A 27,686-nucleotide genomic window follows, 5' to 3' on the forward strand; every position below is an offset into this window, starting at 1 on the left:
AATTCTTCAACTTAAGTTTTGTGACCTTGGGCAAACTGGTTAACCCTTCAGATCCTCAGTTTTCACTTTTGTAAAATGATGCAGTTGCACCCTATGGTGGACTTGAAACATTTTTTTTATCTCGTGTCCCATCAATGTTTGAACTCTGTCCACACAAGCCAGTTTCCTTCCCATCCTGATCCCTCCTCTCTCCAACCAAAGACTGATGGGAGCACGCAAGAAAACTTCTTTTCCAAGCACAACACTTGAATGCTTATGAACATTCTATTACCATTTTTATAATTTATGCTTTAAATTTTTTTCTAGGATGTAAGAAATTATGGAGAGTAAATCTTATCATGAATCTGTAAATATTCTAAAAACCTTCCAGCCCACTTAACCTATTTTGTTTCTCTGCTGATTGAGAAACCTCCTAGCATTTTGCTCCATGCTCCTCTGGAACACTCAGTGTCATGGGCCTTAACTTCAGTCATTTCCCCCTCGTCTAGCTCACATAGCTCAGGCAGGTGAAGTGAGAAGGGGAATAATGCACTGTGGAACTAATAAAAGCAATTGTACAGTTGATTGTAAATACCAAGGGCTGAAGACATATGCGGTAATCAAATAGCCTTCCTTTAGGGACACCTGGAGAAGGAAGCAGTCAAGAGCCTTCAAGATAAAAAGGAGGCTGCAAGCCTAGGTCATATCTGTTTGTATCTGTTTGTGGGGAAAGAATTCCAGTACCACATCTGGCCACTGATGGTTAGAGAGCACTGAATCCTAACCGCTAGACCACGAGGGAAGGTGGCCACTGATGGCTGCACGGCATCTACTGACTGAGGAACAGATGACAGAAGGCCTGGGTTTGACCCTAAGTTTTGCCTCCCTTAACTTCTCTGCACCGTAGTTTTTTCAAATGTAAAAACATAAACGACTCTTGCCTCACAAGGTTGATATGAGGATTCTGTATGGATGTTGTTTGAACCTGAATCATGGAAAAATAGTCAAGAATTAGTAGGGAATAGAGAATCCCTAGTCACCTGACCATAGCTACTCTGGAAGTTAAGACCAGATTTTCAGTTGTGAGAGATTCCGGGAGTTCCTATATACATATAATATTTATATATCAATTATATAATATGTTATTATATATTATGATAAAACACATTATTCATATTATTTTCTATTATATGATTAATACACATTTATATATAAATATGTATACACACACATACATATACACACATATATTGTAATGTAATTATATACAGTATAATATAAATATTTGGGGGGTTCACTGAGGAGGGATCAAAGGCTTGGAAAAAATGATAAGTAAGGATATGCTATCTAACTGAATCAAATTATTCAAAATCCTTTTAGAACAGCTAAATCAGGAGGCAAGGAGAAGTAATATTCATTTTTCCTTTTAAGGGAGATAAAAATCCTCAGTTTTCTGAGAGTTGGAGGTCCTTTCCACCCGTTTCTCCACAGCCCTGGCTCTCATTCCCCAAAGCATAAGAACAGAGTTCTCTGCCTCTACATTGATGATTTATCCCGGTCACAGAGGGGACACTCGGCTAACTGAGGTTAACAGCTTTCTCGGTTTCATTTCAAAAAGACATTAGCATGGAGGCTCTATGAAATGCTGATATGCCAAATACTGATTCATTCACCTGCAGAGTCCGCTAGAAGGCAGGGACCTATTTGACAGGCAGGGCTGAGCTCCCAGCCTTTTCCTAAAGGGCAATCCCATAATTAATCTCCCAGTGCTAAATTACACCTGACACTTCACTGAAGACTTCAGGTGCACTCACCCAACTGTAATACGCCTAATACAGAAGAAGAGGGTTAGAAATGACAAAGGTATTCTTTTTGAAAATAATATAACTAATTCAATTGTGGGTGGAAATATCTGTGATGTAATACATTCCCAGGCAGCATTGGGTAAAGGGAAGGAATTGAGCAGATGTGCATCTTTTGCCTTTGTTTAGTGGGAATGTGAACTGACTGCAGACACAGCAGGAGAGGTGACCCTGGTCAGGTCCTTACCCTGGCCGTGGCTTTATGCATGGGGGTCCCCATGTTGTGCATCTCTACCTGGGCTATGTGTCCCTTGCTGTGTCCTTGGCTTGGCCTATTCACCAAAGAAGTGCCAAGTGTTTCTATAATGTGGGCTTTCCTTCCAAATATGCAGGAAAGAAGATTATCCAGAAGGTGCAAAGCAGTGGGCTCCTGCCACGCCTCTGCAGGGCTTTCTGTGGAGCAGCTGGGCTATGGGCATAGGAGAAACAGAATGTCTGTCTCTTGCTATTCAGCAAAGGATGTCCCAGTAGCCAACTACTTTAGCATGGTGGTTTGCTTGTTATCAGACATGGCAATATAGGCCCTTGGGGTGATTTGGTGCAAGAGAAGTTAAAGTAACTTGACAAATGCATTCATTATCTAGCTTCCTCATGCCCCTATCCAGGACTTTTTTCCCACTCTTTCAGTGTGTGCAGTGGCTTGTAGGCCATTTTATTTGATGCTGTGGGAAGGAACTAAGCAGGCACACAAGCCTCGCCAAAGCTCAGGGGAGCTCTGGAGGCAGGAGGTTGAATGTTTTCTCTCTAACTCAGGAAGTGTATTTTGAGTATTTGCTAGGTGTTGGGGACACTGCAGTAAACAGGTAGACACAGGGTCTTCTCTCATGGAGTTTCTGGTGAACTTGGGAGACCTGAGCTTAAGAGGAAGACCAAGATGATTGAGAAGAAAAACTAAGATGTGCACAGCTGGACAGTGTCCAGCACCCATTATGTACTTGATAACTCTTTGCTGAATGAAGAAGTTGTAAATAGGGTAAAAAGCAAAGAAAAGGAGCTAAACATTATTGACTTCCATGTCACAGATTCCATGCTAGGTCCTTTCCATTATGTTTTCTAACTCAGCACGGGATGAACAAAGTCAAGGTCAGACCCTGGTATATATCCTGGTATATATGGCTTCTGAGATGGTCTCTTTCATGGTATACGCGTGGGAAACAGTGTTGTTTAGTGGAAAGATCCCAATGCTAGGTGTCCATAAAATGTGGGCTTTAGAAATGATTCTGTCGTTTATTAATAGTGTAGTCTTGGACAAGTCAGTTATCCTTTCTGAGCCTCAATTTCCACATCTGTAATTTGGGGACGATAATACCTCCTTCTCAGTGTGGCTAAGAGGATTTGATGAGATGGTGAATGTGAAAGGGCTTTGATTATAAATAAGATCCTGCTCTGTGTTAAAGGAAAATCAAGTTTCATCCAGTCCACTTTTTAAGAGTTCATTCTGTTTCTAAACAATGACATTTTATATGGTTTCAACAATTCCAACTACAACATCAGAAATAATAGTATAATAATAATAATATCCTGGAAGTTAGCAAAATGGTATTTGGAGACATTTATATCAGAAAAATTCTTATAGTGAGCCGAAGTTCATTCAAGGTGCTTATTTGCCCTGAACTCACCAGGTATTTGGGGAAATTACTGATACCCTAGTAGTTATGCACTTAAGTGGATATAATTAAATTCTTTTCTCAGAAATCAATCTCTTGTCCCTTCAGCCTATCTATGAATTCTTTATATGAATTCAAATTTGGAGCAACCAGGAGCATAACATTTCAGATTCTAACTGAATAAAGAACCACCCTATTTAATGACAGTATGGTTTTAAATGGACTTTCCCTAATCAGTGTTTTAACAATTAAAATGAAAATTGTATATAACTATATTCCTAGTAATCCTTTGTTCTTCTTTTAGTTGTGAGAAGAGGTTAAGTATCACCTATGTTTAATTTTACTCTCCACTTTTATTTTTAACTCATTTTTGTGCTCTAATTGTATCATGGTTTGTGACACTTCCTATGTCAAACTCTGCGAATTCTTTAATTTCCTTCCCTTTCCCCAGATCATTAGTGAGGTGGTTATATGATACTAAAGTGGGCATCAGTCCTCAGGGTTGTCCTGGACACTGTCTCCCACCTAAATGTGAGGGACCACCATTTGTCGTTACTCTTTGTTTATGGTCCTTCAGCCAATTTTCAGTCTATGTGACCATGCACATATTCTACCCAATTTGAATTAATTTTGCAAGTGGAAATTCATGGAGCAGTGTATCAAATGCTTTAGTAAAATCCATATATATTACCTCTAGTGCATTCCCCTCATCCATTAATCTCGTAATGTGATTTAAAAGAGTGATCACATTTGTCTGGAATGATTTGTCCTTTATCCATCCCCAAAGCTGCTTCCTGCTCTTGACTCCATTATCCTCTACATACTCTCAGTTTTTCTCTCTTCACATCTGATTCATTATATTATTAGACACAGAGCTTACATTTTAATAGATGATAATTACTGAGAATAGTTTTGAAAATATTTACAATTTTCTGTTTTGAAAATATTTTTCTATTTTTAAAATATTTATAATTTTCAAATAGTATTTAAAATGTGGATGATTGAAAATAACTTCTATTGATTATTAAATTCATAAGCCAATTGCTTTATGCAATCTCTTTATTTCAAGCTATGATTCTGTTAACAGTCTATTTGTCCAGGTCTTTCTTTGTTTCTTTTAAATAAATTTTTGTTATACAGTATATTATTTAAGCTTTCTTTCCCAGTCTGCTTGTTTGACTTGTGTTTCCAGAGCCATATTTTCCTTCCTGCCTGGAAGACGGCATTGCATAAATTAAGGGTGATTATAAATATAAAATTCTTGCTGTAATTCTAACAATCATATCAACTATGAATGCCCATATTTATTTGCAAAACAAGTCTTAGCAAATGTTTTTCTGTGTATTTCGAGCAATTTATCTGTCTGCTAAAAATATTTCTCACCTTTTAGATTTGGGTAGGCTTTTCTCCTGAAGAGCTCAAGGGTTATATGCCAAATCGGTAAATTTAAAGTAACAGTTAACTCAAAATATAAAATGTTTCAAAAGAGTAAGGAGAGCAGAAATGAGAGAAATAATAATGAAAGAGGAGAATGATAACATCAGAGAGGAGCAGGTAGGTAAAGGTTAAAAGAGCATGCAATAAGCAATGTATCTTTCGAAACCCAGAGACAAGAATATCAGTTAAGGCTACGTGGGAACTTCCTTTCAAAAGATGAAGAGGCTCAAATATGGATTGATGCTTTGAGACTAATTCTCTGAGCCCTAGTTCCACTGTGATCTACTTCTCCCTATCTATCGTTATAGTCATTGTCTAATCTTTTTCCTTTGCTCCACCAACACTCTGTTTAGGAATAAAGGACTTTGAATACTACTTTTTCAACTTTCTGCTTCAGTGGGTGAAAGTAGGTGAATGCTGTAATAGGAGTCAGGTCCACAAGGATATTTAGGCGTCTGCTCTGTGGACAGTCACCAATGACCTTGAGAAGATACCACTTGTAGAATACGTGCAGTGCACATGGGTCAGTGTCTTTTTAAATGATGGTGTGAAATGAGCTTTATTCGAGTCAAGATCTTAGGACTCTATATTAACTCAGATTCAATTCTGTAATCTAAATTTTGGGTTGACTAGTATATTTCAATAAGATATTCTATAGAGAGAGGTGTATTGAAAGCTATTGAAGTGGTAATCAAAGACTCAGGTTCAATATGCATTCGTGCACAAAAATATTGAATGGAAAACATCTACTAGACAATAAAAATGGCTATAAATTTATTCCAATTTTATCTCCATTTAGATCTCTATCCTCTTCTTCCTATAATAAACAAGTCCATTGTAGATCAAAATCAACTTGTACCCAAGAAATATGCAGCCTCACATTGATATGTAAATGTCCATTCATTTGGGTAGGGACGGCAAGTATTTATTATTGGGAAAGAAGAGGTGCATACAACATTACTATGCATGAATAAATGCTGATTTTTATGTGTCATTAATATTAAGAAGTTGAGTGCATGTCTAAAAGGGTAAGTTCCTGTGAATAAGCATCTATGCTTATCCTACACAAAGCATTTGTGCTAAGAATTGAGGCTTTTATTAGTAGTATTCTATTTTTCAAGGAAATCTTAATAATCATTTTCAAGTACATATGGTTTTAGGGAGAATTTACACATTTGTATGTGTGCCTTAAAATCAAAATCACTTTTCTTGGCTTTTTAAATTTGACTGAAAAGCCCTAAAAGCTCAAGGTATGAAGAAAGTCCTTTCTCTCAATGTCCCTACAGACTCTTTCCCTTGTCTGTATTAATGAGAACCTAAAAGGAAAAAAACAGGTCTGAAACTGGGATATTATTATTATTAGTCCCTCAATATGGGATTATGATTTTTTAGGAGGCTATAAATTACGAGTTGCACTAAAAGGGAAGCATAACATCATCCACATCTTTACTGCCTGGGATATGAAGGTGCCATTAATGGAAAATTTGACTCAAGCAGACATTTAAGCTACTGACTTTAATTTTTTGTTAATTTTAACTTTCTGTGACTTATGGCTTCCTCCTCATTGAATTTTCCTTCCTCTTCCTTTTCAATATCGAGTGAACCGCTGCCATGTGCCAGACGTTGTGCTGGGTAGTGTTAATATAAGCCATGACCCATGGCTTCAAGAATGTGTACTCTTTGGGAGGGACAGACAAGTAAATTGATGCAGACCCTGTGCTGTGCTAAATGTTGGGGTAGAGAGGTTGTGGGTTCTCTTGGGGCACAGAAGAGTGGCAGCTAACTCCATCTGGGAGAGGGTTAGTGAAGTTCATTAGACAAGATGATGCTTCAGTTGAGTTTTGAAAAATGAGTAGGAACTAGCTAGAGTAGGGGTTCCTACCCTGGCATCCACTGATTCCTAAAGAGTTCATGGATAGAATTCAGTGGGTCTGTGGACTTGGATGGGGAAAAAAAAAAAAATCACACCTTTATTTTCACTAATATTGAACAACAATTTACCATTTCCTTCAATTATAACTGTAAGAAACAAACCACAGTAATGGTTACAGCTATTTTCATATTACAGCCATATCATGTATTGTTGTAGGTAATCTCAGAATATCTCTTATTCTTATCACCACCTTAAAATTATAGTTGTAGATCTATCACTGGAACTATCAACATGTTAATAGAAAGTACACATATGACATAAAAATTGTTTTAAATATTTAATTGATTTTAATATTTTGATAACTGAATTTAAATATAAATTAATTTCCTTCGTAATTCTATATAGTTTATTTCGTATATTTAAGGGCATTATTCTGAGAAGAGGTCCATAGGCTTCAGGTCTATGGCAGACTGGCAGCAGGATTCATGGCACAGAGAAGGTTAAGAATCCCTGAACTGGTGAGAAGGTTGAGGGAAGGAGCAGTGCTTTTTTCAGGAAGAGGAAAAGTTTATGCTTGACTTTAAGCACTTCATCTAGATGCTTCAAATTTTACATAATGTTTCTTTAAAAGCAAATGTTGCTAAGTATGAAGACTAAATATGTGTGCAAGGGTTTTGTGAAATACAGTGACTTATAGTAAATAATATATAGTCACTATGTTTTGACAGGAGCATGTTTCTGGGGAGCAAACTTATTGATTAGGCATATTAATAATTCACAGAATTTCTGAGGCTAACAAAAAAGATTTGTCATGACATTGGATTCTGCAGCTACTTGTGGTATGATAAAGGCCGAAGAAAGATGCCTGAAATACCTACTTGTAACCTTTTCTTGCATGAGTAGAATACTAATTATCAATTAAGATCGACCAACATTTGCCTTATATGCATGTCAGTGGTTGTAATAGGTGCTGGAAATACAGAATATGCTAAAATTTTATTAAACATTAATGGCAGCAGCAGGCAGTTTTAGAAAGAGCACTTGACCAGAAGCCCATAGCCTCAGGTCATAGGCCCAAGTCTGACACAAATATCTGCCTCACATTGTGCATGTTTATTATTGGTAAAATGGAGATAATGACTCTTGCTCTAACTTGTCTCCTAAGTTTGCTCTAAGGATCAAATGAGTACGTCAAGATGTTCAGAAAGGCTTGAAACATAATACATATATGGTTTCATGGAAATAACAGTGAAATATTGATATCATTATATTCTACACTATGAATATAGAAACAACAGTGAATTATTTCTATCCTTGCATTATAAAATATGTTGAATGTAAAACCTATTAGGAAAATGGGACTGAAAAATATATCATTATATAGTAAAACATAAAAGGCAAATATAGCATATGACTATATCTATAACAAAGGGGCTAAATTCCTACAAGAGTAGACACTGAAGATTGTTATCCTAAGCCACTAGATGATTCCATAATAAAAGGTGTGATTTTTTTTCCCCATCCAAGGTTCCATTTCCCTATGGCTGGCAACAAGCTTTCAAATATGACCTGTAGAAACAGTAGCACAAGACAGCAATGAATTAATTTATGTGCTATTTAGATTTAGCGGCACTAAGAGCACAAGAAAACACATTTAATTAGTGAAGTGTATTCAATTCTAAAATTTAGATCATTTTCTCCAAATAAGCTTGTTCTTCAGAGAAATCATGCAAGCACATGTTGACAAATATTACAAACAATGGGAGAAAGACACCAATGTCAGGGTTTTTCTTCCTAAAAAAAAATCTATTCTTTTAAATTATGCTTTTCATTATAACCTAGCAGAGAAGAATTTAAGTTCCAGCCAGGGTCTTCTGTTCTCTAGGTCAATGTCGAAAGTTTATTTCTACAGTAAAATACACCTTTCACGTTCTGGGTGTCACCATATAAATCAAACAAAGAGAACTGCATTCCCATTCCCTCCATTACCACAGAAGCATACAAGTCACTAACCGGAACATTCTTGCATTTTAAGCTTGAAGCGTTTATCAGTCTCAAGTATGCTTAGAAACATTCTTAAGCCAAGGCTACTGTGATTATACCTATTAGACTTTTATTCTATATAAATTATCTAAGCCAAGTGGAGTCCAAAATACTGACCCTTGACTGCCAATTGGAATAATCCCTAACCTTCAATCATTTGCTAAAAGAGACAAATGAGCTAGATTTGAGTTCTGAAACTACCACCTCTGAATAAAAAGAAAAAAATAGCAAAGCTTAATATGCATCTGGGGAAGACACAGTTAATGCAAATGGTAGAGAAATGTGGGGCATTGCTCTAACCTGCTCACGTTCACTGCTTCCCAAGTACAGACACCAGCAAAGAGATACACAGACATACATTTATTAGCTCACACAGATGGACCAGAGTGACTAAACATTCTAAAATAAGGAGAAGCAAAACCCAGTGAATTCTCCCCACATCCTAGACAGTGCATACACACCCTAACACACACCCTTGACTAGCATAAAATCTAGAAGTCCTTAAACAATTCTGTAGGCATCAATTACAAATTAATGAAACCTGCTGAGGCAGAAGCACAAAGACACACAGTTCAAGGTTTAAGCACTGAAGCAAGGCAGACACCTGATGGAAGTAGTCAGAAGTTCCAAAACTGAAAAGATTGTATCCTGGCCACCAAAGCAGATGGTAGGTTTAGGGAGCACAGCAAATGATTTGAAAGACCATTCTCCTTGCCACCCAAATTTTTAAACATTAAAGCTGAATAGTTCCAATCCTCTATAAGGTTGATCTTTCAGTGGACAAAGATTTGGTCAATGGTTTTGTTCTTGCTGGCTGGCTTCAAGGGCTTTGCTCCTAAATAAGTCCTCAGCATCCTTCCTTTTTCCCTTGGGTAAGGGATGCTCTGTTCACTTCATGTGAGCTTAGATTTATGAGGTGCTGAGAAACGGGAGTGTGGGACCCTTCAAATTATCCTCCCAGATTTAACATAGCGAGCAAGGCAACACAGGGTCTTGGCATTGGTTAACACATTTGGGCGATAAAGCTGTTTGTTACCGAAACCAATCTGATGCCCCAATGAAAGCAAGAACAAAGCAACAACTAAAGAAGTCTTCCCCTCACTGTCCCCACTCCCCAAACAGCCCACTCCTTTCTGAGTCCAGGCTCCTGAATGCAGAAACTATAGCCTTGACTGGGGAGAGCGGCACTCCTTCCTCAGCTGGAGGCTGCATTCAGAAAGAATAGATTTTTCCCAGTTTCTGATAGCCTGAGACATTGTGCCTGTCACTCAGAGGGTGAGCAAAATAGGGTTCAAAAGAGAGAACGAGATGTAAAAACAGATGCAAGAGAGTGGGAAGAGTGCACAAAGTAGGGAGAGGGAAGAGACTGATATCAAACCCCACCCTGGGATGGGCCACTCTCCCTGTGACTGTAAGAGGCTCCTAGGCTATTTTAATTATAAATACTTATATCCACGGAAGCGAATTCAGAAGGATTTATATCTCAGGGGAGTGCAGATCAATAGATCTGAGCAAACCTCATCTCCAGGCTGACCACTTAACACTGTTATCACTGATTATGGTTGCATGGCCCTCTGGGAGGGTGTCGGTTCTCCTCTTGTCCTCCGTAGGTCCACCCCATTCTTGGCCCCAAGAGGAAATCAATAAGATGCAGGGATCGATACTCAGGACATCTGCTTGGCTGCAGTGGCTCAGCATAGGATCAGAGTTTGGTTAGCCCTCGTCTATCCCGCAAACTCCCATTCTTCCCTCACAACCCCTCCATCCTCGCAGATCTGTGGGGGGCATCCTGATTTTGATCTTTAACTCATTAACTGAAATCAGCAGAAATGCTGCTGACCCTTTCAAGGAAGGAAAAACAGGCTTGGTTATCATTTGCCTTACTTTCCAAAAGTGAGGAAACTTACCAGACCTCGAGGATTGGGTCATTTCCTGCCTCGTGGCCCGTGGCATGCTTCCTGCTGCCGACTGTCTGGCTACCAAGAACTGTTGGAGCGGCTGGAGCTGGCCGGGTTTCTGTTCCAGGTCTGCCTGCGTCTCCCTATGCTTGGTCTGCAGTTGATAGATCCTCTGCTCCTGAAGCATCCAGCTATTGACCCGCCCAGGGAAAGAAAGAAAAAAATGGAAAAAAAATCAATTAATACTAAACGGCTTAACAAAACCCTGCATAGCACAGGCCTGAAGCTTACAGGGTAGGAGTTGGTGTGGTTTCAGTGGCCACAGTCGTTGTGGGGACAGGCTCAGCCAGCTAGAAAAGCTGATGTTCCAGGGACAGGAAGCCAATATGGTAGGCGTGATCACACACACACACACACACAAACACATGCACACACACACACACATGGCAGCTCGGTCTGACATGCCCTAGTCAGGGAGCAAAGAGGACAGTACAGATACATGTTCATTGTGAGCTGGTGGAAGGTGAATGATTCACCAAAACAGAAGAAGGACCAAAACCAAACTCATAGAAAGGGTGGGTATTTTTCTATTTTCTGGTTTTTTTTGGGGGGGCGGGTGTGGAAGAGGAGTGGAAGGAGGGGAAATACTGTTTTGTTCTGAAAAGGTAATACCATTTACTTGTTGCAGGCGTGTTAACCCCAGGCATTTTTTCGTGCGTCTCCCTATCACACCATCACATGCAGAAACACATGAAGCTTTTTTAAGCGGGGGGCAAGAAAATAGGGGAGCACCATACCTCAGCTGCCAGGCCCTCTCTCTTCTTCAGGAGCTGGCTTTGAAGGCTCAGGATTTTTGCATCTCGCTGTTCCAGCTGTAAAGAGTTTACATAGGGAGGGAGCAAGGAAGGATCATGAATGTCAACCAATGAGCAATTAGCATGACAAGACTAAAGTATTGATCCACTAAAGCTCACTGCACTGCTGTAGCCCCAGAGGTAGAGCGGCTCCCCTGTCACTAACTCTGACAGTGCATTTCAGAAGCTGTAATGTAGGGCTGGCTACTTTTGTAGCCCTGGCCCCTTCTCAGGTCAGGGGAGAGTGGCACCCTCATACAGCTCACCTGCAGATCTCAGGGGTCCCCATTCCTGGGCAGAAAGCAGAGGAGAACATAAAGAATGGAAAGATTTTGGCTGTCCTACTTCATTCAATTTTAAAATACAGCTCCTTCCCGATGGCACCAGGCAGTCCTATGTATTGATTGGAGAAGGGCTAGGGCGAAATCCTGGCCTGACAGCTGGGGCTGGAACTAGTGTGGTTTACCATTCTGCATGGTTAGGGGCAAACTGTCTTCTGTAGTACCAACTTCTGACTAATCCAAATACATACTTCCAGAGCACATTTTACTCATTTTAAACACTAAGGGTCAAAATGGGAGGGGAAAAGGTGCTATTTCACTAAAGAGGCACCCTTATTCCTAGGTGTAAGGCTATAATACATCAAAAGAAAAAATGATGGAGTCAGGGACTTGGCAGACACAGTATTTAGATGACACTAGCCTGGTGAGGCATTACCCTCTAAGGTTCTCCATTCTCCACTGATTCCTTCCTTTTTTACTCTCAACCATATTCATATTAATCTTTCTTCTACATTTTCCCCTATCTATTCCTTCATAAATTCACTTCTTAAATTGCTTTTCCAATTTTTTCCATACTCTTTAAAGATCCACTAGGAGTCCATCTCTTCCACGAAATCTCCCAAGTAGTGGGGATCATTTATTCTTGTGTGAGCTCCTAATATATGCCCTAAACTTCTCTATCATGATGAACAATACAGATATGGTCTCTACGCTTAAAGAACTTACAGACTAGCTGAATCATTGACAACAAAATCATCCATCCATCCTCCACCCTCTATCACCTATCCATCCTCCATCCATTCATTCATCCATTTGTTGATTCATTCAGTGTTTATTGAGAATTTCCTATTGTCAGGAACTGTTCTTTGCTGAAAATACAATGGTGTGGCAGAGACTTGAGTGCTCACTGATAACCATTTTCTCCTCTTCTTCCTGGATACATAGGTAATCTATATTTCCCAGCTCTTTTGTAATAGGGCCTTATGACTGAGTTCCCTCCAATGGAATGTGGGTGGAAGTGATGCATGCCTGGTCTAGCTCATAAAAATCTCCCACAAGATCCTGTGTTCTCTTTTCCTTCCACTGTGACCTTGATGGCAACATGCTGAAGATGGTGGTACAATCTGGGTCTCTGGGGTCCAGCTGGAGAAGAGTTGGCTAATCTGCATCTGACTATGGCATTAGAAATAAAATTTTATGTTATGAAATTATTGAGATTTCAGGACTTTTTTGTGTTAGCGTGAAGGTAGAAGCTAGTGTTACTTTTACTGACTAATAAAAATGGTGAACAAGAACAGACATGGCACCTGCCTTCACAGAGCTTGAAGTCCAGTGGGTGAGAAAGACATTAAATAAATAATTACAAAAATAAATGAAAAAGCACAACTCTGATAGGTGTAATAAAGGAGAGGGTACCTGGGTCAATATACACATATATTAGACAACTAGACAACTTACCTAGACAACAGCAATTACACATTTATGTTGAGATCTAAAGGGTGAGTGAACTGGAGGAATGTGAGGGTGTTCAAGAAAGGGGGAACAGAATGTGCAAAGTTGCTAGGGTAAGAAGAAGTGAGGTACATTCTAGAACTGGAAAGAACCCTAGTGTAAGTAGAACACAGAGAATGAGAAGGGATATGGTACAACATGAGGATGGGGAAGTAGGTAATGTCCATTTAGGGTCTTGTAGGTTATGAATTTTAGTTTCCACCCTAAGATCATTGGGAAGCAACTCCAGTTTTAAGTAAGACTGATAACAAAATCAAATTTGTATGCTGAAATATTCTCTCTGGCTGCAGCACGAAGAATGAATTGATAGTTCTATTTCCAGCCATATGGTGGAACAGGTATCTGAAAAACGCTGCCACCAAAAATGTTCAGATGTTCCAAATAAAATAGAACATACAGTCTTTTAAATAAATGGCTTAAGGGGAATTCCCTGATGGTCCAGTGGTTAGGATTTGGCGCTTTTACTGCCGGGGCCCGGGTTCAATCCCTAGTCGGGGAACTGGGATACTGTAAGCCATGTTACGTGGCCAAAAAAAATGGCTAAGATTGCAAGTACAGAACTCCCCAAGTTTCAGGTACAAAGAGGGAGCTGAAATGAGAGGAGTAAGCCATGGAAAATGTATCTGCCTTGAGGAGTACTTCCCAGTCTCAGTGACCGCAGGGATTAGGTTTTAACCCCCTATGGGGACAGGGCCCATGAAAGTCAGGAATTTGGAATGGATAATTCCCATGTAAAATTGTGACCCTTAAAAGGATGGCCTAGGGAAAATAAATCTATCTGTTATCACAGGGTGCTTGTCTTTTCTTGGCGCATGGGTGGGAAATTCTCAGAAAGTCTCCCCTGAGAATTTGTGACTATGCTTTACAGGTTTGGAAATTTATCATATTTACTACCCACCAGGTTCAGTGACCTGTAAGCTGAAGAATGAAAATCAAACTTGGTCTCAAGCTGGTAATATTCTTGTGGCATTTGGCAGGAGCAAATCCAGAAATACTCTGGAGGGCCACAGCTTCATATAGGTCACCTAGGTTTCTTGTAGAGAAAGCCCTGCCAAAGATGTACTGACATGTTACAAAACTAAAAGCCATGAGTGAGAGTGGTAGACAAAGCAAACAGCAGATTTAGACCTCTGAGAACTTCAGGTGATAGAACAATCTGGACTGCAAAATAAGTATACTGAAAGTAATTAAAGACATAAAAGAAGGTATCAAAATCATACAAAAATAGCAAGACATTATGAAAAAAAGAAAGGGAACTGGAGAGGGATAAGAATAAAGCATCAGGATCAAGAATGCGACTCTCTTACCAAATGTGCAGGACTCTTGGCACATATCAGGATTTAGGAAGCAGTCCTTTTTATCATTTTCTTTTCTCTCTTTATGTTAAATATGTTATTTATATAGGACAAACCTCTCACTTGCTTTGTTAGTGACATCTAAAATGTAAGGGCATAATGACTGCCCCAAAGGCAGGAAACATTTTCCGTATTTGAAACTGATGGCCAGCTCATAAGACATTCTCTCTGTTATTACTGCTGCAATGTCTCATAAAGGAAAATATCATCTCAGTGTGATTTCTTTGCTTCTTTGCACTCTTCAGCTCAGTGTTCTCTTTCCAGCTGGGCACAAATTGAGGACACTGGCCTTTTCAATGGTGGACAAAGAGCCACAATGGGAGGGAGGTCGCAAGCATCAAAGGAAAGCTCAAAATAAGGAAGGCTCATTATTTCATCAGAAACTTGTTTTTATCGCTACTGTTTCAAAAATTATTCCTAGGCCTCACAAAAGAAGTAGGAATAAGTAATGTGGTAACATCAAGAGGTTACCAGGTCAGCCTGAGCTGGGGCTCTGGAGGAGCCAATGTTGCTTCACAAATCCCCAGATGGACCCAGGCTTGATCTACAGTAAGGGTTTTTGGTAGTAGAGAGACTTAGATGGAACTAGATGATTCCAAGCATGATGGAATCAGGTCATTTTCACTCACCTCTGTCTCGTGAGACACTGATCATTATCACTATCATCATTACCTTTTACTGAAGTTTAGCTACCTGCTAGACCACATGTTATTTGATGTACCATAAGAAAACCTCTGTAGGGTGGGCATTAACATCCCCACTTCTCTGATGACAGATACAAAAAAATGAAACCATCCAAAATTTCTCATTTTATATTAGAACCAGAATAAGATAAATGCCCTTAGCCTTTCCTAAGCAAGTTTAGGTAGAGGCAAAGTCATTCATAGCCCTAAGAAGAACAGGGGCCGATACGGAATTTCTCTCTTCATGTGCTTTCAGAGAAGGTTGTGCTCTGAGCAGCCAAAATAAAACTGTCTCTCGCCTTGTAGCAAATGCAGATTTACCCCAATGGGAGAGAGAGATTTGAAAATTAATGATTTATAGAATTTGATGTATTATTGGAGCTGCCTTCAATCAGGGCTATTTATGATATACATGGGCAATATCAAACTGTAAATGCCTCTCCTTCCTGTTCACACTTCGTTTCTGTATGTTCTTTAAAAGAGTGGGTATCCCTGTATTTGCTCCTTGCATTTTGCTCTCTCCTCTGCCTGTGACTCATATGCCCTGGCTCTTATTCCTGTACCCTCCCCACAGATATTTCTTTAACATTGTATGTGGATAAATCACACATACACATGTGCACATTATGAATCTGTGCAATATAGAGTACAACTTGGTTTTTATTAGAATCTTTTCTAGGGTATGATGTTTCCAATGTCAGATAATTAGTAGATTTGGGCTAGAAGCATGATGGCTATTAGGTCAAAGAGTAAATAGCCAGTGATTACAGACTGTAGTAAAGTAAGGCTGGAGGAACAGTCATCAATAGCTCTAACAAATCATAGAGTTCCTATTAATAGTTTATATAACTAGAATTGTTTCAATACAGGATTTGAGGTTTTCAGTCTTCATGGTATTCTTTCTTATATGAAAGCAAAGTTTACTTAAAAGACAATGCCTTGGGGCTTCCCTGGTGGCACAGTGGTTGAGAGTCTGCCTGCTAATGCAGGGGACATGGGTTCGAGCCCTGGTCTGGGAGGATCCCACATGCCGCGGAGCAACTAGGCCCGTGAGCCACAACTACTGAGCCTGTGCGTCTGGAGCCTATGCTCTGCAACAAGAGAGGCCGCGATAGTGAGAGGTCCGCGCACAGCGATGAAGAGTGGCCCCCGCTTACCACAACTAGAGAAAGCCCTCGCACAGAAACGAAGACCCAATACAGCAAATATAAATAAATTAATTAATAAACTCCTACCCCCAACATCTTAAAAAACCCCCCCAAAACCCCTGCTGTGTCCATACAGTGTGATTCACTTTAAAAAAAAAAACAAAACGACAATGCCTTATTTTAGAATCTCTTGGTACTGGTGCATTTTGAGCCCACAAGCCCTATTTCAAGTGAATATTTACATCATGTCTATCATCACTGTCTTTATATACATAGCAGGATCTCATGTTCATAGATATTGTGGTTTTAAAGATCTGTCCTGTCATCTGTTTAATTTTCTTGCCCTAGTTACAGAGGAGGACTCACGCCTACAAAGAGCCATTTGTGTTTTCTTTGCTTGCAGCTTGAACTAGCTCACTGTCTCACTGGAGAGTTATAACTAGCTCCTACTGATAGCAAGAGACCCTTTGTTGTTGAAGATTTTTTTTTTTTTACCTACTAAGAGAAGTTTCTGGATATCAAGGCTTAAAATCCTGTCTACATTTCTTCTTGAAGGGAAAATTAGAAAGAAAACATTTCGAAATTATGCCTTGCACATAATAGGAATTCAATCAATATTGATTCATTAGGAAATCCAAAGCCATATTTTGATTCAAGTTGTACTGGAGGGATAAACACAAATTGCATTTGTGTTTACTGTATGCTCAGTGATGGAAAAATGGTGTTGGGACAACACCCAACAATGTACCAAATGCATCAAAATAAATTTCAGATAAATTAAAAGCATACAAATAAAACCACAAAATTACTAGAAAAAATAAGGAGAGAATTAAAAAGAATAATATTGGAGTGAGAGAAGTCCTTGCAAAACATGAGACAAAACCCATAAGTCATAACATAAGGATATATAAGGTCACTGTAATAAAAATAAAACAAATTTTTATATGGCAAAAATCATCATAATCAAAGTAAAAAGAGAGATAGACTGGGAAGTTCTATAATTCATATCATAAACAAATTGCTAATTTCTATAGTATACAAAAACCTGCTATAAATCAATGTATAAAAGTCCAATAACCTAATGGAAAACAAGCAAACAGTTCATAGGAAAAGAAATAAAATGACTTTTACACATATTAAAAACAATCTCACTCAAAGCAAGAGAAACGCAAATTAAATCCTCACTGACACACCATTTTATACTTAATATACTGGCAAAACTCCAAAATTATTGACAACACAATGTACTGGTGAAGATGTGGCAAAACAAATTTTTTCAGATATTGCTAATGGGAGTGGAAACAAGCACCAAACTCTATGGGATGCAATTTTCCAAAATACGTTAAAATGACATGTATATACCTTTTGACCTAGCTAGTCCAGTTCTATAATTTATTCTACAGATATACCTGCACACACATGTAAGATGGCACAGGTAAAAGGCTATGCATTGCAGCTTTGTAATAGCAAAAGATTAGAAACTACCTAAATGTCTCTCAGTAGGAGACTAGTTAAAAAAATAATGGCTTATCTAACAATAGGGTATCATGAAGCTATAGAAATGACTGAGGACTCTCCTACATAGAAATTCCTTCTCTGTATCCATTTCAGGAAAATAAAATAGATAACAGGAGAGGTCCAGGAAAAAACATAAATATCTATAAACATGATGTTATAAAAAAGTACAGACCAGGGTATACAGCATGCTATTTGTGTAAAAATGGGGAGAGGAGTATATGCATACATGTATTTGTTTGTCATATGCATAAAATAACTCTAGAAGGACACACAAAAACTGGATAACATGGATTGTCATTAGGTAAAGGAATTGGGTAGGTGGGAGACACAGAAAAAGAGAATTTTCACTGTGTACCTTTTGTACTTTTTGCATTCTAAGAATGTTTTCCTATTTAAAAAGTTAATTAATTAATAAAAGATACCTCTCATACACAGGCACACCCATAACCACACACACACAGAACACACTTCATTTGCTATCAGACTTCAGAGCTACAAAGATAAATAAATCCCCAGCATGCTAGCTTCTTGGCAATATTATTAGGCTACCGGGCCTTGGGAGTTAATGGCACACATGTTATAATTAGGGTTAAGTGGGACTCATCTGCCAAACATGTCTGCCTCCTGAATTCCTAGCACTTTATCACATACACTTGTTGAATAAAAAATGAAAACTGAAGGATAAACAACAGATTAAACAGCAAATGGTCTTTGTGGATAATCCCAACTATTAATATAGTAAAAATAAACATAGTTGTTATACCCAGTAAGTCTGGAGACTTGGTTTCCACTACACAGCTGTGGGCTTGGTAAAGTCACTTGAATGGGAGTAACTAGTAAATAGGGAGCGTGGACTAGATCATTTCTAATGCTCCTTCCAGTTGCATTTCTCCTTGAAGGTATCCCAGTTGCAACACTCTTTACCAGAGTGTATGATCAAACTCTTTACTGTCACGTTATGTCTGAGTCTCCAGCTTTCTAGACCTGGGAAGACCCCAGAGTTACCCTGCTCTCAGTCTTTTCCTTTTTGCTTTAAAATACACAAAAGTCTTCCTGTTATCCAAAAACCTTCTGAGCCACTAATTTATTTAACTCTTCCTCCCATTTCTCTCTTTCCTTTATCTGCCAAATTTCTTAAATGATTTAAAGTCTGTTTGTGTGTCTGTCTCTTATGAAATTCACATCGCATTAAATTAACCATTTAAAGTGTACAATTTAGTGGCATTTAGTGCATTCACAATGTTGTCCAACTATCACCTCTATCTAGTTCTAAAATATTTTCAGGGCTTTCCTGGCGGTGCAGTGGTTAAGAATCCGCCTACCAATGCAAGGGACACGGGTTTGAGCCGTGGTCCGGGAAGATCCCACATGCTGCGGAGCAATTAAGCCCATGCACCACAACTGAGCCTGTGCTCTAGGGCCCACGAGCCGCAACTACTGAGCCTGCATTCTACAACTACTGAAGTCCGCATGCCTGGAGTCCGTGCTCCACAACAAGGGAAGCCACCTCAATGAGAAGCCTGCGCACCACAACGAAGAGTAGCCCCCACTTGCCGCAACTAGAGAAAGCCCGTGCACAGCAACAAAGACCCAATGCAGCCAAAAATAAATAAATTAAATAAATTAAAAACATATAAATAAAATATTTTCATCACCCTCAAAGCAGCCGTTGTACCCATTAAGCAGTCGCTCCCCATTCCCTCCTCTCATCAGCCTCTGGCAACCATTTTCTATCTTTATGTCTCTATGGATTTACTTATTCTGGATATTTCATATGAATGGAATGTGACCTGTGTAACTTTGATGTCCGGTTTCTTTTACTTAGCATAATTTTTTCAAGGTTCATCCATGTTGTAGCATATATCAGTGCTTCATTTCTCATGGCTGAATAATATTCCATTGTATGGCTATACCACATTTTCTTTAACCATTCATCAGTTGGTAGACATTTGGGTTGTCTCCACCTTTTGGCTTTGTGAATAGTTCTGCTATGAACATTCGTGTACACATATATGTGTGAATATCTGTTTTTCAATTATTTTGGATATATACCTAGGAGTGGGATTGCTGGCTTATACAGTTAATTCTATATCTAGCTGTTTGATGAACTTTTTGTGTCTCTTTTTGAAGCAGTTTGCTTAGGCTTAGGTGCAGACATTCATCAGAGGCTCATTCATTCAATAACTATTTATTAACTGCCTGCTAAGAAACAGGTCCTTTGCTCAGACACTGGAAGATATGAGGGTAAGTAAGACAGTTTATCCCTTGAAGGGTCTCATGGTTTGGCATAAAGAGGTAGATGGGGAAATGAACAAAATGTAAACTGGATAGCATCTTTCCAATGATGAAAACCCTACAGGAACTCATCACTGCAACCAGAAGAAAACCCAAATTCCATACTAGAGGCTTCATGACTCTGCCTACACATGTGACCTCATGTAATCTCCATACAAAGTGTTATGGAAGTTCAGTGTTAGGAGAGAGAACTTCACGGAAGAGATGAGATTTAGCTTGTCCCTTAGGTTAGCAGGAGGATCTCTATAGAAACCAAATGTGAACTCCTGAAGGGAGACACATGAATACATTTTCTCATCTGCTTTGGGCTACCTTCCTTCTCTCAGAATTGACTCTCTTGCTCTCTAGCTGATCAACTTAGTCAAGAATCTGGGGCAAACTTTTAATCCTGCTCTCGCTGATGAATTAGTAATTGCCTGGAGGAAATGTTTCACTTTTATCCAAGATATTATTAACATTTTCAGGGCAATATAGTATTATTTAGGAACTTGGCAAAGTAATTAACCCAAAGCTCGTGTTAATACACTTATAAAACATAAAATCCGGGCTTCCCTGGTGGCGCAGTGGTTGCGAGTCCGCCTGCTGATGCAGGGGACGCGGGTTCGTGCCCTGGTCCGGGAAGATTCCACATGCTGCGGAGCGGCTGGGCCCGTGGGCCATGGCCGCTGAGCCTGTGCGTCCGGAGCCTATGCTCTGCAACGGGAGAGGCCACAGTAGTGAGAGGCCCACGTACCGCAAAAAAAAAAAAAAAAAAAAAAACCCATAAAATTCTTGTTTACTTTGTCATCAGATCCATCATTAGTACCCTTAATTATTGAAGACATTGATACTTCAGATTTTAATGAATTGTTGGAAAAACTGCTGGAATTATGAAGGCCAATAAATTGTTTGAGCATTTAAAGAGAGTTAATGGAAATTTATGCCAATCTAGATTACATAATCTCTTCCAAATTTTCATTTATCTCTACCATATACACCAATGCTACTTCAACTGGCCTACCTCTAACATTTGCAGAATCTGGGGTGAAAGATTAAATGGAGGTGTACATACCATATATCTAAATATTTAAAAGTTATATATCAAATGGTTGCATAAAATATGTTCTATCTTCCTACTTGTATATTTGTGTACATATGTATATACATACATATGTATGTATATACATACACACACACACACACACACATATATATATATAGATCACAGCTGTGATTAGCTCACAGTCCTCAGACTCCAACCCATTTCCCTCCTCTTTCTACCCTGCTTTTGCTCCTTGCTATGAATGATTTCATGAACATGTGTGTGAACACTCTCCCTGCACATCCAACATTCATTCCCTGCTCCTGCAAACAGTCGTCCCTTGGCTACTCCTTGGGCCTAGTGGTGCAGACCAAGAGGAAGGCCCTAGGGAAGAGTCCCATACAGGTCTTGGAAGCACACTTGAAATTCGAGAGTCCTGCGTAGTGGAGTGTGATCTGGAGGTGGGGAGGACTGGTAAGTGGAGTGGGTACCCTCCCTTCATCCCATCCTCAAGCAATGGGAAGGAATGAGATGTAGCCAGAGAAGGGCCAGAGCAGAGCCCTCTAATATGGGGTCCAGAAGTGGGCCCCTCTTGCTGCACCTCAGAAATCTCTTCTGTCCTCCTTGTCAACAGTGAAAAATTGTGTGAGTTTTTTAAACTATGTGGGCCTTGGTTTCCTGATCTGTATAAGGGGTCATAAAGCTGCTGCTATTGCTACTACTCAAGGTTGTTGAAAAGTCTAGATAAATTTAACAATGTACGTGAGAGTGCTTTGTAAAGGTGCTATATACTAGAAACATATTGTTATTATGTTGGGGTTTTTTGGTTTATTTTGATCGGACCCTGTACTAAACCAGAGGGCAAAGCAGCTGCTTGCTGTGCACACACTCTCATGTTCTCATTAACGTATAACCAAAAAAGAAAATATGGAGAGCTGATGACAAAGGAGGCAAAGGTTATTAAATATCCTTCACGTTTTATTTTTCCTAAATCTGCTTCCTGATTCCTCCAGATCCAGATTGATTTCTTTAAAACCCTGAGTTTGTGGACATGTGCTAATTTGCATGGCTGATCTAGGTCCCCAGATTGATGCCGGGTAAGGGACATTACTCTTCAGCTGTAAGGCAGGGTAGCTCCTGCATTAAGCAGGAAGCAGACTGATATCTCATCTGTTCAGCCGGCAGAGAACATGCAGTGTACCTTTGTGGTAAAAGCAGACGACTGAACGAGCAGGGTGTGCAGGGGAATGAATTACACCATGAGCTTCTGCATCCATAAAAATGAGGCCGCTCTGGGGTCAGGCGGGTGGGTGATGTTTCACGGAGGCAGGTTAAACTGATTCGACCCTCCGGCTCACTGATTTGAAGCTGACAAAAGGGGCTGTGCTGTCGCTCTGGGCTCCGAATGAACTTACCGTTGTCTCTGGCCATTTTGAACGAGGAAAGTCTCTGGATTTTTCTTTCTTAGGATTGTATTTTCTTTCTTCTTCTTTTAAAAACACCATTTCATTCCTATTTGCACAGAAATCCAAATCAGTTTTATTTTCAGGAATAGGGATTTTGGTATGTTTGGGGCAAAACCCCTATATCTTTATCCCCTTTTATCATCTTGCTAAATAGAACAAATTGTGCTACTTCGGTTTTTTTGCTTTTCAAAAGCAATTACTTCCCTGTCATTTCTAGACATTCAAGCAGAAGAGTCTGCCTTGATTACCCATCCTTCCTCTCCCCTCCCCCTTTCAAGTCCTCTGGCTTCTGCACTGCTAGGGAAGGATTCAATTAAATGAAGTGTCAATGGAGCTACAATGGTTTCAGGTCAGAGACGTCAGTAAAAAGCTGTGGAGCTGTGCTGTCCCTGTGTATGTAAATGTATATATTTATACCAGGGATGTCAACTTTCAGGACTCTCCTCCTCTGCTCTTCCCTGATCAAAGATGATTGCTGAGGCAATTACTGCAGAGGAAAAGAAAATCAGGGCCTCCCGTTCATCCTAGTGCTGTAGGAATTTAATTGCTTGGAATAATGGAGCAGGAGTCCCTTTCCTTTGCACACGGCCACACTTAGACACACACAAACTTACACACATGGTTGTGCTAGGACACAGGATGGCAATGCAGAAAAACATCCATGCACCCCCTAGTCCTGATGCCTGTACATGTACACAGAGCTGCCTGTGACACACACACAAAATACTGTACTCTCTAGCTAATTCAATAAAAGCAATGTATAGTATCTGGCTTACATTAAAAACTATGTTTTTACCTTCCTTTATAAAAGACTTAATTTTTATTCCTTTATCAAAAGAGACATCTAAAGTTAAAAAAAAAAAGAGAAGAGGATACAGGGAGAAGTCACAGCAGCAAAATACACAAATTCTTCAGTTTGTGCTTTTGTTGTTTAATTCTTCTGTACACACAGTCACAGAAGTCCTAAGTCTCTGCACAAACACTTCACATGTTAAAAATCCCTCTCAAGCCCTTTTTGCTTTGTTGTAGGCACAAGGACAAGTTGAGTATTCTATACTATTCACTGTGTTCTAGGCTATTCTGCTTTTGTTCTTATATGACATGAAGAGGGATTCTAACTTGCATCAACAAATATAAAGAGTGACATTCAGATGCAGAGAATCCTAGCTCTCTAATTAGTTCTGCTATGTCCAGGCACTGGGAGTACGTGTCGTGTGGCTTCAGGCTGGGGTGAGTCCCTGGTCACACTTAGAACACAGGCTCTAAAGCATCCACATGGCAGATTCAGGTTTTCATTTCAGGCTCCCAAGGGCTGTCAGATTTTAAATATTATTATTTGGCCTAATTGGTTCCTCCTTTGATGGCAAGAGAGTAAAGACAGGGAAAAATACCCTCAGAAACCCTGTCATCCACACAAAGGCAGAGCACAGACACTTGGCTTTGTGTTAACAATCACTAGAAGTTTTTCTTTTTCTTTTTGTGGATTAAGTAGTTAACTGTGTGCATGAAGCTCACATCCATCCTTTCTAGGACAGTTAAGAATAAATACAGCCTTTCAGAAAAAGGAATACAAATTTTTTCCACTGTTGTGATTGTTGAAATTAAAAAAAAATTTTTTTTCTGAAAATTTCAGAAAATGGTGGTGGTAGATAAACCAAGTGCAAACCAAAAAAGATCCCAAAGCACCTTATTTTAAAGATTTGGAGATACCAATCTCAGGCTTCTCAGCTCAGCAAGACTACCATCCTCTCTTTGGATTCTCTTTTCCCAGACTGTGTCTTGGAAACTGACTCCAGCCAGTTATCTGGACCAATCATAGGGCTCACCTTTTTTGTTTTTTGTCTCTCAGAGATCTCATTCCTGTACTACCTAAATAGAATGTCTGAAAACAGTTGTTTTATATGTTTTATCTTATTTTCTAGTTGTTTACAGTGGGAGGACAATTCTTATAAAAGTGAATCCTTCATGATTTTTTTTTTTGCTCTATAAACACTTATTGGGGAAGGGTGGGGGAATCCTTCATGACGGGAAAGAAAATTTTAACCTACATATTGTTGAATAAATGATTGAGTGAAAAAAAAAGATTTGGAGATAAAAGTGGCTATGTGGATGGCTATGTCAAAATATTACAACTGAGCCCCTGATAATGTCTCTGATGGTTTTTTTTTTTTTTTTTTTTTTTTTTTTTTTTTTCGGTACGCGGGCCTCTCACTGTTGCGGCCTCTCCCGTTGCGGAGCACAGGCTCCGGACGCGCAGGCTCAGCGGCCATGGCTCACGGGCCTAGCCGCTCCGCGGCATGTGAGATCTTCCCGGACCGGGGCACGAACCCGCGTCCCCCGCATCGGCAGGCGGACTCTCAACCACTGCGCCACCAGGGAAGCCTTGTCTCTGATGTTTTTGTTTATTTGTTTTGGTTGCTCTGGTTCCTAACTGGTGGATTCTGGGCTTGGGTTTCATATTTCTGACTCCCTTCTCTAATGGGCCTCAGTGTCTCTTTACAAACATGTGTAACTCCAGCTGTCGCCTTCCAGCTGCACTGATGCTGATGAGCTTGGACACTGCCCAGTCTTGAATGTTCAATCTAATAGGGGAGGCAGAAACATAAATAATTACAATACAGGAGAAAGACCATAATAAAGGTGACGAAGGAATACCCAGGAGGAGCACAAAACCTGGGAGGAAATCACATGGATCCTGTTCTGGAGCAGATGATTCCTGGGCCAAAATTAGCCAGCAGGTTATCAGTTACAATGACCAAAGCAGCCAAAGTTACCTTACATTTGACATTAATTTTTCAAATGATTTGATCTCCCTAACCCTCATTTGATGGGAAGTCCAATGCCCTCCTCCAGATTTCTGTAAATTCCTGGGTTCGAGGGGCTTGAAGTCCAGCTCCTACCACACATCACTGGTATTGAACTTCTTTTGGCCTGTCCGTTCCCCCTGGTCTGTACCAATCCAGGTGTGGTACCTGGTACTACACAAGTACTTGGCACTTGGTTTGTATGAAACACCCACCCAGGGTGTGTGTGTGAACACCTTGAATTTTGGAGAGATAGAGGTTTTACATCACCATATTCCTGGCCCTTTCTCGGTTTTCCGAAATTCCTTCCCTATCATTTCTGCAGCTCCCCCACTCATCTGGCTCCCCTATCAACTTAGCTCTGCTTACTTCATTACGGAAAGCAATAGCATTCTCTACCCGCTCCACTGCTCCAGCCGGCCTCCACATACCCATTGTGCACATCTACCGTCCTTAGAAATGTGCTTACATATGTACACACACACACACACACTCTCTCTCTCTCTCACTCTCTCTCTCCTAGCAGAGGCTTTGAGATTTGAGTATGTTCCTTCTTCTTCCTCCACTTGTCTCTGTGGAGCCTCATTTCCTCATGCTGAGGATTATGGAATCTCTTCTCATCATCTCTCCAACAAGGTAAAGTTATCCCACAAATAGTCATTCCACATCAAATGTGTGCCTGGCTCTGTTTTGGAGGCACTGGGGACACAGTGGGAAACAAGCAAAGAGAGTCTTCGCCCTAACAGGTCGGTTTTAGTTTCTAATACCATTTCCCCATTTCCCCCTATTTTTCCAGGAAGCAAAATGTATTTAATAAATGTTTGCTGAATGAGAGTTCTCACTCAAATTTCTTCTGCTGCCTTATCTCTCCTTACTCCTCTCCACTAACCCTATGCTCAGGTGTAGTGTCAGACTCTCCCAACACCACCTGTCTATTCCTGCTGCTAGAACTTTGAGAGGGGTATTCTTTTTTTTTTTTTTAACATCTTTATTGGAGTATAATTGCTTTACAATGGTGGGTTAGTTTCTGCTTTAAAACAAAGTGAATCAGCTATACATATACATATATCCACATATCTCCTCCCTCTTGCAACTCCCTCCCACTCTCCCTATCCCACCCCTCTAGGTGGTCACAAAGCGCTGAGTTGATCTCCCTGTGCTATGTAGCTGCTTCCCACTAGCTAGCTATTTTATGAGAGGGGTATTTTTAAAGCTAATATTTATTGTGCTCTTTTCATGAGCTTTGCAGAGTGCCTTATATTCATTCTTTCATTTAATCCTCACAAAAACTCAATGAGGTAAATAATATTATTTTTGTTTCACAGATGAATAAACAGGAGCTTAAAACAATTACTTTCTTGCCTATAGATGGTCCTTACCTATTAAAATCCTACTCACCGCTTTAGCTAATCTTGAACCACATGATCTCCCCAGCCTTTGAAATTCCATACCACTCTGTTTCAGCTCTGAGTAACCTAATTCACTATTTGTATTAAAGATATTTTTTCTGTCTATTAGACTGTAAGCTCCTTAAGGGTAGAGGGTGGGTACGTTCATCTTTGGATACATTCAGATGCTTGCATACGGAGGCCTCAATAAATAGCTTCAAATTAATTTAAATAAAACAACCATAGAAAATGGCTTATCTCAAAAAGGAGCTGAAGGTTACATGAATTACCTGTATCTCCTAGAAAGTTCGGAATACTGTCCTGGGTAGAGCCAGAATTCCGAAAGAATTTTGAATTCTTACAGTTATTATATAATAACTGTAAGATTTACTATTTGTACTAAGGTCCCGAACTATTTGAGGCTAACCTGCACTACAGTACGAATAAAATAATATTGCAGGAGTAAAGAAACTGAAAATAAGAATTAAGCCAATTTAAGAATCACTAAATAATGAGAGGGCTTACAGCTGCTATTGTGAATAACCTAATTATGTTTTCAGTACAGATAAATTTTGAACAATTGCCTAGGTCATAATAGATGTGTAGCTAGAAAAGAGACCCTGTTCCAAGTACTCAAGGTAGACAGCTATGGAGCCAAAGAC

At 39.6% G+C, this 27,686-nt stretch overlaps 1 long non-coding RNA gene across 1 annotated transcript in view; it reads right to left on the reverse strand.

Moving 5' to 3' along the window:
- Positions 1-10,714: 10,714 nt before the first annotated feature.
- The window catches only part of LOC113627333 (uncharacterized), a 30,511-nt gene continuing 13,539 nt past the window's right edge, over positions 10,715-27,686 (reverse strand). The window contains exons 3-5 of the long non-coding RNA XR_003435522.1: positions 22,782-22,878; positions 11,497-11,571; positions 10,715-10,890 (exon numbers count right to left, since the gene is read on the reverse strand). This is a non-coding gene — a long non-coding RNA (uncharacterized LOC113627333). The remainder of the gene's footprint in view (positions 10,891-11,496; positions 11,572-22,781; positions 22,879-27,686) is intronic.

Source organism: Aethalodelphis obliquidens, unplaced genomic scaffold (assembly GCF_003676395.1).
Source record: "Aethalodelphis obliquidens isolate GAN/ISIS:26980383/991018 unplaced genomic scaffold, ASM367639v1 scaffold20, whole genome shotgun sequence".
Taxonomy (NCBI): Eukaryota; Metazoa; Chordata; class Mammalia; order Artiodactyla; family Delphinidae; genus Aethalodelphis; species Aethalodelphis obliquidens.